General features: G+C 44.4%; 1 protein-coding gene across 1 annotated transcript in view; it reads right to left on the minus strand.

The window, feature by feature from the left end:
• CPT1A (carnitine palmitoyltransferase 1A) overlaps nucleotides 1-12,637 on the minus strand; it is a 38,790-nt gene extending 26,153 nt beyond the window's left edge. Inside the window, exon 1 of the mRNA XM_059849202.1 lies at nucleotides 12,516-12,637. The gene's annotated coding sequence lies outside the window, so the exon portion shown is untranslated. The remainder of the gene's footprint in view (nucleotides 1-12,515) is intronic.
• Nucleotides 12,638-12,837: the final 200 nt, after the last annotated feature.

Consider the following 12,837-nt stretch of genomic DNA (forward strand, 5'->3'; position numbering starts at 1 on the left):
TCAAACAAATATCAACCACCACGCCAATATAGACAGAACAGCCACAAAAGACTCAAACTGAAACCACTGGAGGTTGAAACAGAAATGTAAACCCAATGCAGCCCCAAGAACGCCACCATGTGCCTGAGAGTGTTGTGCAAAAACATCTTGAATTCTGTCAGGCCTGGGGCTGCAACCACTCCCAGTGCTCAACCATCCTCTGGGTGAAAAACCTTTTCCCAATATCTAACCTAAACTCCCCCAACAGAGCTTCAGGCCATTCCCTTGGGTTCTATCACTGGTCACCAGAGAGAAAAGACCTGTTCCTGCCTCTCCTCTTTCCCTCACAAGGAAGTTGTGACTGCAATGAGGATTTCCCTCAGTCCCCTCTTCTCCAGGCTCAGCGGAGTGAGTGATCTCACCTGCTCCTTGTACCCTCTCTCCCCTCTACACCCTTCACCATCCTCATGGCCCTCCTCTGGACTCTTTCTAAGAGCTTTATATATTTTATCACATTGTGGCACCCAAAACTGCCCCGAGCAGTGAGGTGAGGTGGCCCCAGTGCAGAGCAGAGGGGACAGTGCCCTCCCTTGTGTGGCTGGTGATGCTGTGCCTGATGCCCCCAGGACAGAGTTGGCTCTCCTGGGGGGGGGCCAGGGCCCTGCTGGCTCAGATCCAACTTCCCATAAACAGGGACCCCAGGGCCCTTTTCTGTGGCACTGCTCCACAGCCTCGCATTTCCTGATCTATACACACAACCAGGGCTGCCCCAACACAAATGCAGAATCTGGCACTTGTCCTTGTTAAACTTGTGGGTAATTCCATAGCTTTCCTTAGTCTCTGTAACTAGCATTTATACATAAAAACCCTGGAAGTTACTCCTACTAATTATTGATTCAGACAAATGGTTTTTGAGCACTTACAATTAGAAAGTAGATTTCTGCAGACAGACTCTATGTATAATATTGAAATGGTCAAAACTATGTATTCCTGAGGAGACCATCATGATTCCAAAGTGAGTCTCTTGTCCAACTTAATTTATTAGCTAACCAAAACTTTCATGCATAGCTCCAAACCCAATATCCTCCTAGAAGTATGACTAAATAGTAGTGGAATTTATTGCCCTATCTGTAGGTCAGGATTCAAGGGCAAGTTTTAGACTGAGATTGGTACAAAACACATTACCAATACCAAGTCTTTTAAGGTTGCACTGGCATCTCTATGTAAACAAAATCATAAAAAGTACAACTACTTTACCCTTTTTAAATCCTGAGAGCTAAAACTCCCATTTTGTTTGCAAACCTAAAGCTCATAATTAAATTCTGGTGTCATGCCTGTTGAACAGCACATGAGGACTAACCAGTGCAATTAAGACGGGCATTTCAAAAGCAGTTCATTACCACCAGAGTGCTGCTCCTCTAGTCTGTAAATATTCTACTTAACCAAAGTCACCTGAAACACAAAGAACAGGTGCCAATGTGTATGAACAAACAGGCACTTGGAATGCAGCAATAACAGTAGGCTTAGGAAAAAATACACAATATAGGAAGAGAAGGAACACTCGGCAGAGATGAATGAGGAAAGTGCTGTTGCACATCATCTATTCAGGTTGCTGACCAACAGGCATGGATTCTTTGCAATATTTAACGTGCCTGTTCCTGGACCAGCCTACAGTATCCACCTCTGCAATGCAACTACTGCCACAGTGCCTAATGGTAATTCACAGGTCTCACAAATCCATCAGCCACTGCTCAGGTTTGAGAAGCTGGGTGCTGGGTGAATGAAGGCACCTAAAGCTCACAGCATCCTAGATATAGTATCCTATTGATTTATGTGTGTGTAGTGTCTGATTAGAATAACAAAGAAGAACAAATTAGAAGAACACAAACCAGCTTTGAACACCAGTTTCAAAAGCTTTAACACAAGCCCTGTGTGCCAGTAACAACTGCAGCTTGTAGTACTTAATGACTGTGTCACTAACAGCTACTTATATGGGCTCTGCTGCAGGCAAGTATGAGGAAGTCAAAGTCAGCTGTCCATTCATTCATTTAAACTGGTTATCACCAGCTGACAGGAGAGCAATAGAGCAGGGAGAGGAAGCAGTAATAGAGGGTATAACCTGAACTCAACAGGGTTTGCAAAAGCTTTCCAAGTTAAGAATATATCATATGTTTAGTGGCACTAGTAAGAGTGGGATGATCAAAGCCCAACAAACACACACAAAGGAACTCAACTGTATTTGTGTGCAGAGAATCAGGCACCTGGATTTGTCTCAAGAAGGGCCAGGCTCTGCTCAGTTCACTCACAGAATTTTGTATTTTGGAATGCCAGTGTCTTAAGTATGAGATCAGCTAGTCTCCCTTACCATTCAACTCCACTGTGACTTCTCAGCCTAGAAATTTTTAATTAACCTCCTCTTTGTTTCTGAATGGAAAGAATTTCAGGAACCCTTTCATTTCTAAGCACATGCTTTTTTTACTGCCCAAGGCAGAAAAATATTCTAAATAGCGTCAAGCATTAACAGTCAACCTGACACTCTAATGAATTAAATTTAGCATTCTCATAAAAATAAATAAGCTTCATTAAGGAAAATATTCCTTATTCCCAAATGAAAAAAATAAAAAAAAATTAATCCACCAAGAATTAATCCTGAATAGTCCAGTTCTAGGACTGCATTGCTTGACGTTAAGATGTGAAACAACAAAGCAGCTTGTTTCTTTTCATATTCTTTTCCTTTACTTCAAAAAACCATAAGCCTTTAAAAGTGCCCTGAATTATGATGGCGGAACACCACAGGCTTCCCGAAGCGCGCCTCCCTGAACACTTGTTTTCCTCCTGGAGGGCCAAGTATAATCCCGAGCCGCGTTGCACTTCCCCTCGCTGCATTCCTGCGCTGCCACGTGCTCGCCAGCGAACTGGGGGAAAGGGCACGGGCGGAGCCTTGGACTTTTCAACTTGACTTGCCACTGCTCCCCAGGCAGCGCCCACATCCATCACCCAGCCAGCGCGGCAGCAGGAGCGTCTTCTCGCTGCGGGCACTCGGGCTGCAGCGTATTTCTGCACGGCAGATGATAATTAACCTCGCTCCCAACAGAGAGCCACAAACAACAGCTTTGGACTTTCCTAGCAGCTTGGCAGAGTCTTACTCAAAGCGGGGAAAAAACCCCCTTTGAGTAAGAAACCCCCCCCAGCACAATAATTTCTACAACTCATCTGAAATGGCTATTTTCGTTCCTTTCGGTGTTCTCTTATAATATTAACGTACCTTAAAACAACAGACTTGCCCCTTAAAATTTGGTTTATTGATTCTTTGTGAGGCTTTTTTCCCTTTTATTTAAAGAAGAAAGCTGCTTGTTCCTCGCTCTTATCTGGCTTTATTTAAATTCAAACATGCTGTAACAGTTGCAGATGTTTCTCCTCTTCCTTTTTCATACCTCTGCTTGAGCCAAAGTAAACTGAGCACAATTTTTTCCTCATTGTTATAAACAAGCACTGCAAAGCTCGATGTCGCTTTTAAGTCAAGAAAACACATTACACACTAGAAAGCTTACGTGCTGATGGTCTGCAAAACTATGCTGCTACATCTACTATGCAAAAAGCATCCCCACGCTGTTATTTCTGCAGTTTCAGGACATTTACACCACAAAGACTGAGGTTTAACTCACAGACCTTATGATTTCAGGCTGCAGACACTGAACAGTCAGTTCTCATATGTTCTTACAATCACAGAAGGAGATAAGGGCTTCAGCTCTGGAAAATCTGAGGCTAAGAGAGGTCCTATGTGCAGGATGCTTCCATTTAAGTCAGGCATGCAAGAAGTTACCAGTGGTTGGCAATGTCTCTCTGAAGCACAGTGAAAGAACTGCCATGTGCACTTTAAAATAGCAGCAAGCCATGATGCAAAAGCTAATTGCATTACAGCACACTGCACAAAACAAGGTAGTAATTCTTAAAGCAGTTACTCCTGGAAAAGCTACCGAGCATGAATCTTTTTTATCTTTCTGTGAATTTCATACACTTACATGGATAAAGTGACAGTGCTAGAAAGCATAAAGTCACACCTATACCTCACAACAAATGCAAATCCTAGGCTTTAAGAGGATGTCACTTACTTCCTATACATTGCTTGGCTCATGCAATCCACTTTTTCCCCATTTCCTCTTCCTCTTGAATAGAAAAACCCCTGTCCTTTCTCCTTGTCAGGATTCTAAACATCTAACAAAAAGACACATATTACTTAAACACAGTTTTCACATCAATACTCCTTTTCCTGCAAAGGAAGTTAACAAATGCAGAGGAAAACTGAAGAGCCTCATTCACTTGATCCCAAAGAGCTTTGATGAAAGACTTAATTCTATGACTCTCACTTTCAAGGTACATTGATATTTTAATTTGAGTTTCTCCTCACAGGTCTCTGACACCTATTTATAGATTAGCTTTAATATGCAGGGCATATGAATTTCAGTAACCAAACCAAGCTCACAAAACAATTCTCTCCAATTATTCTACTTGGCTAATCAAAAATTGACATTTTTCTACAAAAAGCAATGGCTGCTGCATGTTGTTTCTCTGAGAACATGGCTAGGTACCACCACACACAGGTTTGATACTCTCAGAGCTCTCAGACAGACATCCTTGGCACCCAAGGCACAGAGTGCTCATAGATGGGGGGTAGACTTGCAGCATTACTTGCAGGTATGCTGGCAGTTCTGAAATCAGAATTACCTGTATCATGGCATTTCTGAATTCAAAATTACCCAGAAACCCTCATAAGTTCAGGCAGATACAAGGCACCACCAGTCAAGCAATGAGAAGCATTTTATGGCAAAGGCTTTTGTCATACAACAAAACTGACTCCTGCCAAATTCCTACTAGGCAAGTTTAGAAGTAAAAAAAAAACCCCAACAAACCAACAACCCAAAACAAAACAAAAAACCCAATGAACCCCAACAGAAACTTGACCCTGAAGAATTCTTCATTCGTTTCTTATAATAAACTTACAACTTCAAATTTTAGCTTGGCACTCTGGTTTCCAATAGAAGCTGGTGAGGAGAAAAGTGTGATACTACACTATTTAAAAGCTTTCAAGATGAGAAGTGGAGAGCAACATCAGATGAAAGTACATTAAACCCAGTTTTAATTAGTAAACATACTTAAAACTATATTAAAATTTCCATTTAAAGCTAGACACCTTGAATGAAGAATGGTTTTGGAAAACCAAGCAAGTACCCTACAGTCTTAGTCTGACCCAAAACCAGTTTATTTAAAAGAGAAAAGTGAGGGGGAGGGAATGTATTTCTATTAACATGCAAATCAGTAAGAGTTACTGTTTGAATGTTAAAAGCAGCCACAGAAAACCAGAAAATAATTCTGGAGCTCCCAAAAGTTCTTGTAAAAGACTTTAAGTCTGAAACCTCTTTAAATATTGAAAATATTGAAGAAATTTATCCCGTATTTTGCTGCCCACACATCAGATCTCCCTTCAGGAGGTGAGCTTGCTACAGCTTTTAAATGAAAATGGACACCCAAAAGATTTATTTTGCATGTTTAGTGATAATGCATTTTGACACTTTAGGGTAGGCCACTGAATTTTAAGAGTCAGAGGACAGACCTAATGAAATTAAAGCCAGTATTTGAACACTTGAACAGCAGCAGTGAGTTTGTGCTGAGACAGTCACCAAGTATTCTCAGTTGTGTAAGCCATTACTATGGAAATTTGCATTTTTTATCTCCCAAAAAGCCAAAACTATGAATGTATTTTGTTTTTCACAGATCACTAAAGAACTTTGTATGCTCAAATCTGTTGATTTATACCAGGCATTAAATGAAAAAAAGAGAACTCCAAACACTGAGATGTTTATCCCACCTCCTTATGCATTATTACAGGTTTCCCTTGGATTTCTGTTATTGATGCTCCTGTCAGTCCAAGCCTTCAGTACCACCTACACAAAGTATTCAGACGAAACTATGGCAGCTGGCTTTGCCCAGACAGTGTGTTTGCAATGAAATTATACATAGTGAAGCACAACAAAGCCAGTGCCAACATCCTCAAATAACTTCCCTAGCCTGTTTGTTTATTTCCACACTTTGCCACCTGCTACAGTTTAATTGACCTATACAGCCATCCCAAAAGTGGATGCAAAAAATCAAAAAAAAACCCAACAAAAACCCCCACCAACCAAAGGAAAAAACCGGCCTGAAACTGCTGATGGATTCACAAGTACAAGGAATGAAACTGGGAGCAGTGGCTGATAAATTAAAGGTTTTCACTGCCACCCAGATGGACCTTGACAGGCTGAAACCTTGTGAAGTTCAATAAGGAGAAGTGCAAAGTCCTGCAGGTGGGCAGGGCTAACCCCACACAGCAGGGACGGAGTGGCTGGAAAGCAAAGCTCAGCAAGTGGCACGAAGGTGCCCTTGCAGGGAGGCTGCAGAGGATGCTGACAGAACCCTGGGGGCACCAGGAGCACTGCTGCCACCAAGCTGAGGAAGTGACTCTGCCCTTCTACTCAGTGCTGGTGAGGCCCCTTCTCAAAAACTGTGCAATTCTGGGCTCCCCAATGAGAGAAATGAAACTACTGGAGAGAGTCCAGTGAAGAGCCAGTAAGAGGATTAAGGGCTTGAACAATCAAACCTGCAGAGATGCTTTAAGAAATTTAATGTAGGAGTTTTCATAAGACATCTGCTGTAAAAAATAAACTTATAGCGCACTAAGGCCTGGACAAGAAATCTTGTGCTTCAATTGCTTTAAATGAACAGCATACCTTGAAATTCAAATGGGTAGTAGCAGCCAAATATTAGAAAAGAGCAAGTTTTCTGCAACTGATGAAAATATGCCAGTAGTTTGGAGGATAAAAGAAGCTGGACTTTGAAGAATGAACTCTTTAGAAAATGATTCATCTCACTTTTTCAGCGTTACTCCAGTAACTCTGCCTTCGCTGAAAAGCACCAAAGTTTTATTATACAAGGTTTTCCAATGCATATTGGTATTTTAAACACCACTATTGTGCCTTTTGCCTTAAAACTGTGCCAGTTTTAAGGCAGAAGGTAGATTTTCTGAGTTGACTTTGAGTGCCCCATATTTTGCAGTGGTTTGATGTGAAACTATAAAAGCTCCTAATAAAAAAATTAAGCTTGAAATTCAATGTTACATGTATCTACATCTATCTAGAGAAAACACTGACTGCTCCTATCAAATTAAAAATGACTATTATCAATAATAAAACGGATGTGACTTCAGTAAAGTATATGGAGTTTTTTCATGGGGTTTGCTCTAAGTACAATAATTTCAGGCACTGAAGTATACACTGTACAGCAGCATCCAGTAACTCAAGGTCCCACCCACTCTTGGCTCAGGTAGTGCTGGGGAGGCACTCACTCACATAAATGCCAAAATTCTGCCCTACTGCAAGAGGATCGATAAGGTAATGCAGCTGACCAGGGAATGCCAAAAGGATGCCAAAAATGCTTTCACGTGTGTGCATGTGGTATCCTTTGACGCATAGCTGAACAAAATTAAAGCTATAGAAAAAGCATTCAGTTTAAGAGAAATCTAAATGAATGGCAAATTTGTCTAGAGTTCTATGTCTTTCAAAGGAAATTCAGGTCTTGTTCTATAGAATCTTCAGTAAACAGTATAAAATATGCAGATGAAACATTGAAACACATGAACAAAAAGACTGTCTGGTCTCTCATATCTGTTTCTTTGATATTCTCTTAGGTAATAGCACCTTCCTGTACATTGCACTTATGCAAAACGGTATCAAGATACCAAAGGCTCAAAAAGAGCAGTTTATTGAGTTTATACTTAGCTCATGTGACATTCCACAAGGTACTCACTTCTGAACTTACTATAAAGATTAACCAGACACAGTGATTCGCTTGAGAATTTCTATTTCTAAATTGCTTCTTTGCCTAGTAACCTTTAATAAAGTCTAATGATGCTTCAGTATATAGGATGACACAGATACTCGCTGCTTTCAAGCCTTACCAATAACTCAGCTATCTTACAATGACTAATCATATTTTACAGACACAAAGTCTTGAAGAGAAATATGAAGGGAGTGAAGCCAAATCATATCTGTGCAAAAATTAGCCACAAGGATTAAGTTTACTCAAGGCTTCTCAGATGAACCTAATGACTATGGCATACAAATAGAAACCAAAGAGTCACTCTCCTTTAAAAGCTGAATTAACATAGCACTGATGAAAACAAAATTAGCCCGGCAGGTGTTCTCATGACACTTAAGCTGGGACAAGTTCTCATATTTGATTGCTGCTAATCATTGGCTCCAATCCTTCCCACCCTCACCTACACCTGACAGGTGTGGTCTCTTGGAATTGCAAATGTCTCTAAGGATTTCTCACAACTAAGAGATGAACAAATGCTGTGGCTCAAGCCATGGTAGAGAACTGAACACATGAATCTACCCAGCTACAGCAACACTGGGACCCACAGCAAACCTCACCCACAGGGCAGAGTTTGAAATCAGAACAGCTAAGAAGCCTTCAGTAACTTGTGGCCCCACAGACAGTTTATGTCCTGACCTCAGCAGTTTTCCAAGATCACCTGTGGGTGAATGTATTCATTACCCTCTGCAGATATCTCTTTTGGAATCTTGGGCCAATTTTCTTATTCCCTTCCTCGGTGGTAAACTGGAGCAACAGATCTATATGGATGGAAAGAGATCATGACAATGGCCAATGAATGCAACATAAACACACCCCAACAGCTGTCTTCCTTAAAAGCAGGCTTAAGATCTATTTGCCACACACAAGCCTTCTGTCCCAGAAGATAGATCACTGGCCCTGGGATCCTGAATAAGTTAGGACACAGCAGGAGGCAGACTCATTCCAGTGCTCCTAGTTCCTAACAGACACTACACTGCAGCAATGGGAATTGCTCAGCTGTAGCTCTCAAACAGAAAGTCAAGAGAAACACTGAGCTTTCAACTGCTCAGAGGGGCTGGATCAGATTGGAACCATTACAGAAAAACTGATGCCAATGGAGAAAACAGTCACAGACCGTGGTTCTGAAACACTATTTTCCATTACACTGAATGACACTGTTTACACTGAACATGTCCAAGGTGGTGAGGAACTGTGGAGTGACAGAAAGTTCATGTGCTCCCCACTCAGTTATTTCTGAGGGCGCCAGTAGTGACTGCTGGCTCCTGTGACAAGCAAGTAAATTTCAGGGGCCAGACTCCAATGTTAGGCTCAGTATCCACTTTAAGATACTGAGCCTAACATGTTGGTTTAATCTAACCAAGTACTTGTCTGCAGGCTTTATCCTCCATTAGACTACTCAACACAGATGCCATCAAGATTTCTCAGAGTGCAGACTGTTTTCACCAGCACCTCAAGGAGAAAAGCCACAGTTAGTAAGTTGTCTTCTCACCTGATCTGGAAAGAGGCAAAGCAGAGGAGATTTGCAAACACTCTGTTAATTAATTACTAGGCTAACTCTAAGGAATATTAATCTCTAGTTTCTGGATCACATGATCTCTCTCCTCTTCTCAATAGCATGCTCCTGTAGAAGATGGTTCCACAACGTACACTTTATCAAATAAACAAACAGCCCCCCAAAAACCCCAACACAAACCACCAACATTCTCCAAAATCAAACCAGAAACTTTTACAACTCTTGAATTATTTCTAGGGTTTTTTTTCCTTATACTGGACATACTATATTGTTCCTAGGCCTCTTAGATCATTCTAGCCTTTACTGCAATACATGTTATATTGTCCACATGCCAGCAAACTACATCCTCTGACCTTCTAGAAATCCGGAATAATCTAAGAGAGAAGCATACTCTGCTAAAACACTGTGCAGTTATCATACCATGCAGAAACCTCCCCCACCTCATAAAAACTAGGCTCTAGATCTGGGTATCTCTTTTTAACTGCTATAAAATACATAACCAGACATTTGGAATATACAAGCTGAACCCTTCTCTCTCTTTGAACTTAATGAGCTTCTGTGCTCCTGCAGTAAAGAAGAATTATTATCTTCCCTATGACAACAAATGTTTCTGGAGTGACAGGACTTTTATGAGACATAAAAGATGTCACATTTTAGGACTTAAGAGATGCTGGAAGATAGACAACAACGTGTGGTGATGAGAAAGCAAACTGAGTTAACTGCTCTCACAGTAGTTCAATGACCAGTTACTGCACAAGATTGAAAGACCTCAATAAGATCTTTCAGCTTGCATGAGGCTCTAAGACTGAAGAACCCGTTCCAAAATTTGCAAAAATATTTAAACTGACACTCACATTAAAGTTAACCCAGACTTGAAGAAACAGGGTTCAGTCTTTGGATCGTGTTTTTCCAAACGTGGAGTTCAAGACTACGGTACAAGCATGCTGCAGGGCAAAGACAATGGGTTTGGAATGCTAAAAAAACCCCAAAACCATAGTTTAGGAGTTTAGTTGACTGGCTGGGGTTTTATATGTGGATTTTTTCGGGGCGTGGGGGTGTTATTTGCTTGTCTTTTTAGTACAAACATTTGCTCAAATCGCCTTTCATCCCAGACTTTTGAGAGAAGACTCGGGATCCACCACCACCGCCGCCCGGGGGGCACGGGAGCCCCCCGGCCGCTCCGGCTCCAGCCTCCCGCCGCTTCCCAGCGCGGACCGGGCCCGTCCCGGGCTGCGGGCGCGCCCCCGCCCCCGGCGCGCTCCCGGGCGCGCTCACGTGACCGCTCCCGAGAAGTGGGTGAAAGGTCGCGCCGCCGCGGCCCCGCCCCGCGCCGCCCGCGCGTCCCCGGCCGCTCCAGGCCTTTCCACGCGCGCCGGGAAGGCGCTGCCAAACAAAAGTTCCCAGAGAAAAGGACGGCGAGCGGCGAAAGGAGCCGAGCGCACCTCTCGGCGAGCAGGGGGGAAAGGGGGTGCTCAGCTCGTGCGGCCGAGCGAGTTCTAGTCCGGTTCTCAGCGCTGAGAAGCCTCAGTAGTTCAAGGTTATGCTTTTCTTGAACAAGGAATAGTGATTTCTTCCTGGAAGAGGCTCTTCAGTCAGGGCTGAAACATCCCAAAATTTTAAAAAGCACTCAGGTCAAGGTAACTTTCACACTAAGTCACGGCTGTGACAGAGCCCGATTCCTGTGTAACCATGAGCAGTTAACATTTCCTGCGCTAACAAAGATCCACACAACACCACCTGTGCTGTTGTAAACTGGCAGTCATTAGTTTATATCCATACGCTTACAAGAGGAAAAGAACCTGCTAGTTACCACGGTAGCCCACAACACTTGTTTTGTGTAGCATCCAGTCCTGATGGTCAGAAAAAGCATAAAGGAGTTAGCAGATCTGGAAACTGAACACGACAGACACGCGGGAAAACATCACGACAGAAGAACGGAGGAATGAGACCTCCATTTTCAGTGCTACTGCCCTACACAGACGTGAAAAGGAAATGAGCAGTTTTCTGTACTGTAATTTCCTTTAGACTGCAGATTGTCCTCTAAGTGCTGACAAACTGCCAGGTTAAGAGGAAGAATGAGACGTTTGTCTTGGTCCTACTTTGCACTTTCCTCTGTCCAAAAAGATGCTTCCTGTTACACTGTCATCAACGCTAGTACAATCTATTGTAACTGGATCACAGCCCAACTAATGTTTTAAGTTCAATTTTCTATTTTAGACCAGAGGACATAGAGAAAAGACCAAAGCTGTGGGAATATGAGGCGAGAAAATGTGATGCTGCGAGAATCTTGGTTTACCTTTTTACAAGAAGTCTAATTAGCATTCTCATGCAGTAAACCTGTCACGCCTTGAACAAGATACAACACTTCCTGTGTTTGTAGCTCCAGCAGTTTGTAGTGACTGCGGTTTTTATGTTTTACAGGCTGGAATCACACGGACATACAGACTAGTCTCTCTCTCTCTCATACACACACACAATAAATTCATTTCCGCACTCGAAAACCCACCACCGATGCCACGCCGCATGCACACTTCCACAGACGTGAAACTCCTCCAGGCTACGAGTCAGACCCACGAAGCTGCGGGTCACCCGTGTCACCTTTGTTCAGCGGCGGCACAGATTCAGCGAGTCTCCCGGTGTACCTGTGTCACACCGCTCCCCTGCCCCCATCCCCGCCCTTATCTGCAGCACGGAGGCACGATCCCTCACAGCGGGGCAAATCGCGAGCACCATGCCAAGGACACCGCGCCTTTCCAGGACTCTCCGGCGCCCGCCTGCACCGCGCCCACCACCCTTCCCTGCCTTTCCACCCTTCTCTCCAGCAAAGACGAGCCCGCTCAGGAAGCAGCACCCGGCGCACTCGCACATGCACGACGGCACATCGTGCTCGACCTAATGGAAACAATAATTAGGCTAAAACCGGACCAAGCGAGCCCGTCCGCCTGTCCCCGATGCTGCCCTTCCTCAGCCCCAAGGAAGGCGGACGGCGGCGCGCTGCGGGAGCGTCCCGGCTGAAGGGGGAGGGGAGCGGCAGCCCGCGGTGAATCAGCCGGACACGGCGGGCACACGGCCCCCGCTGCCCGCCCCGGAGCCCGGGCCCCGTGCCGCTCACCTGCAGAGACCGGCGGCGACGGGCGGTGAGCGGGCCGAGTGCCGCGGCGGCCGCTCGGGAAGCAGCGGTGGGACGGCGGCCGCTCCCCTGCACGCCCCGCGGAGGCGGAGCAGAGATGGGCGGGGAGGTGCCGTGGGAGGGATGGGGTGGCCTGGCCTGGGCTGGCCTGGGCGGTCGGCGGGGAGCCGGGACTCAGGAAGGAAGATCCGCGGGGAAGTGGTGGGGGTGGCGGTCCTGGGGTTGCGACAGGAGCCGGGAAACACGGTCCTTGTGGTCTCGCCACTGTCCGCGGGAAAGAAGCTTCGGGGACTGCGAGGAGAGG

This window comes from Haemorhous mexicanus, chromosome 6, assembly GCF_027477595.1.
Source record: "Haemorhous mexicanus isolate bHaeMex1 chromosome 6, bHaeMex1.pri, whole genome shotgun sequence".
Lineage (NCBI taxonomy): Eukaryota > Metazoa > Chordata > Aves > Passeriformes > Fringillidae > Haemorhous > Haemorhous mexicanus.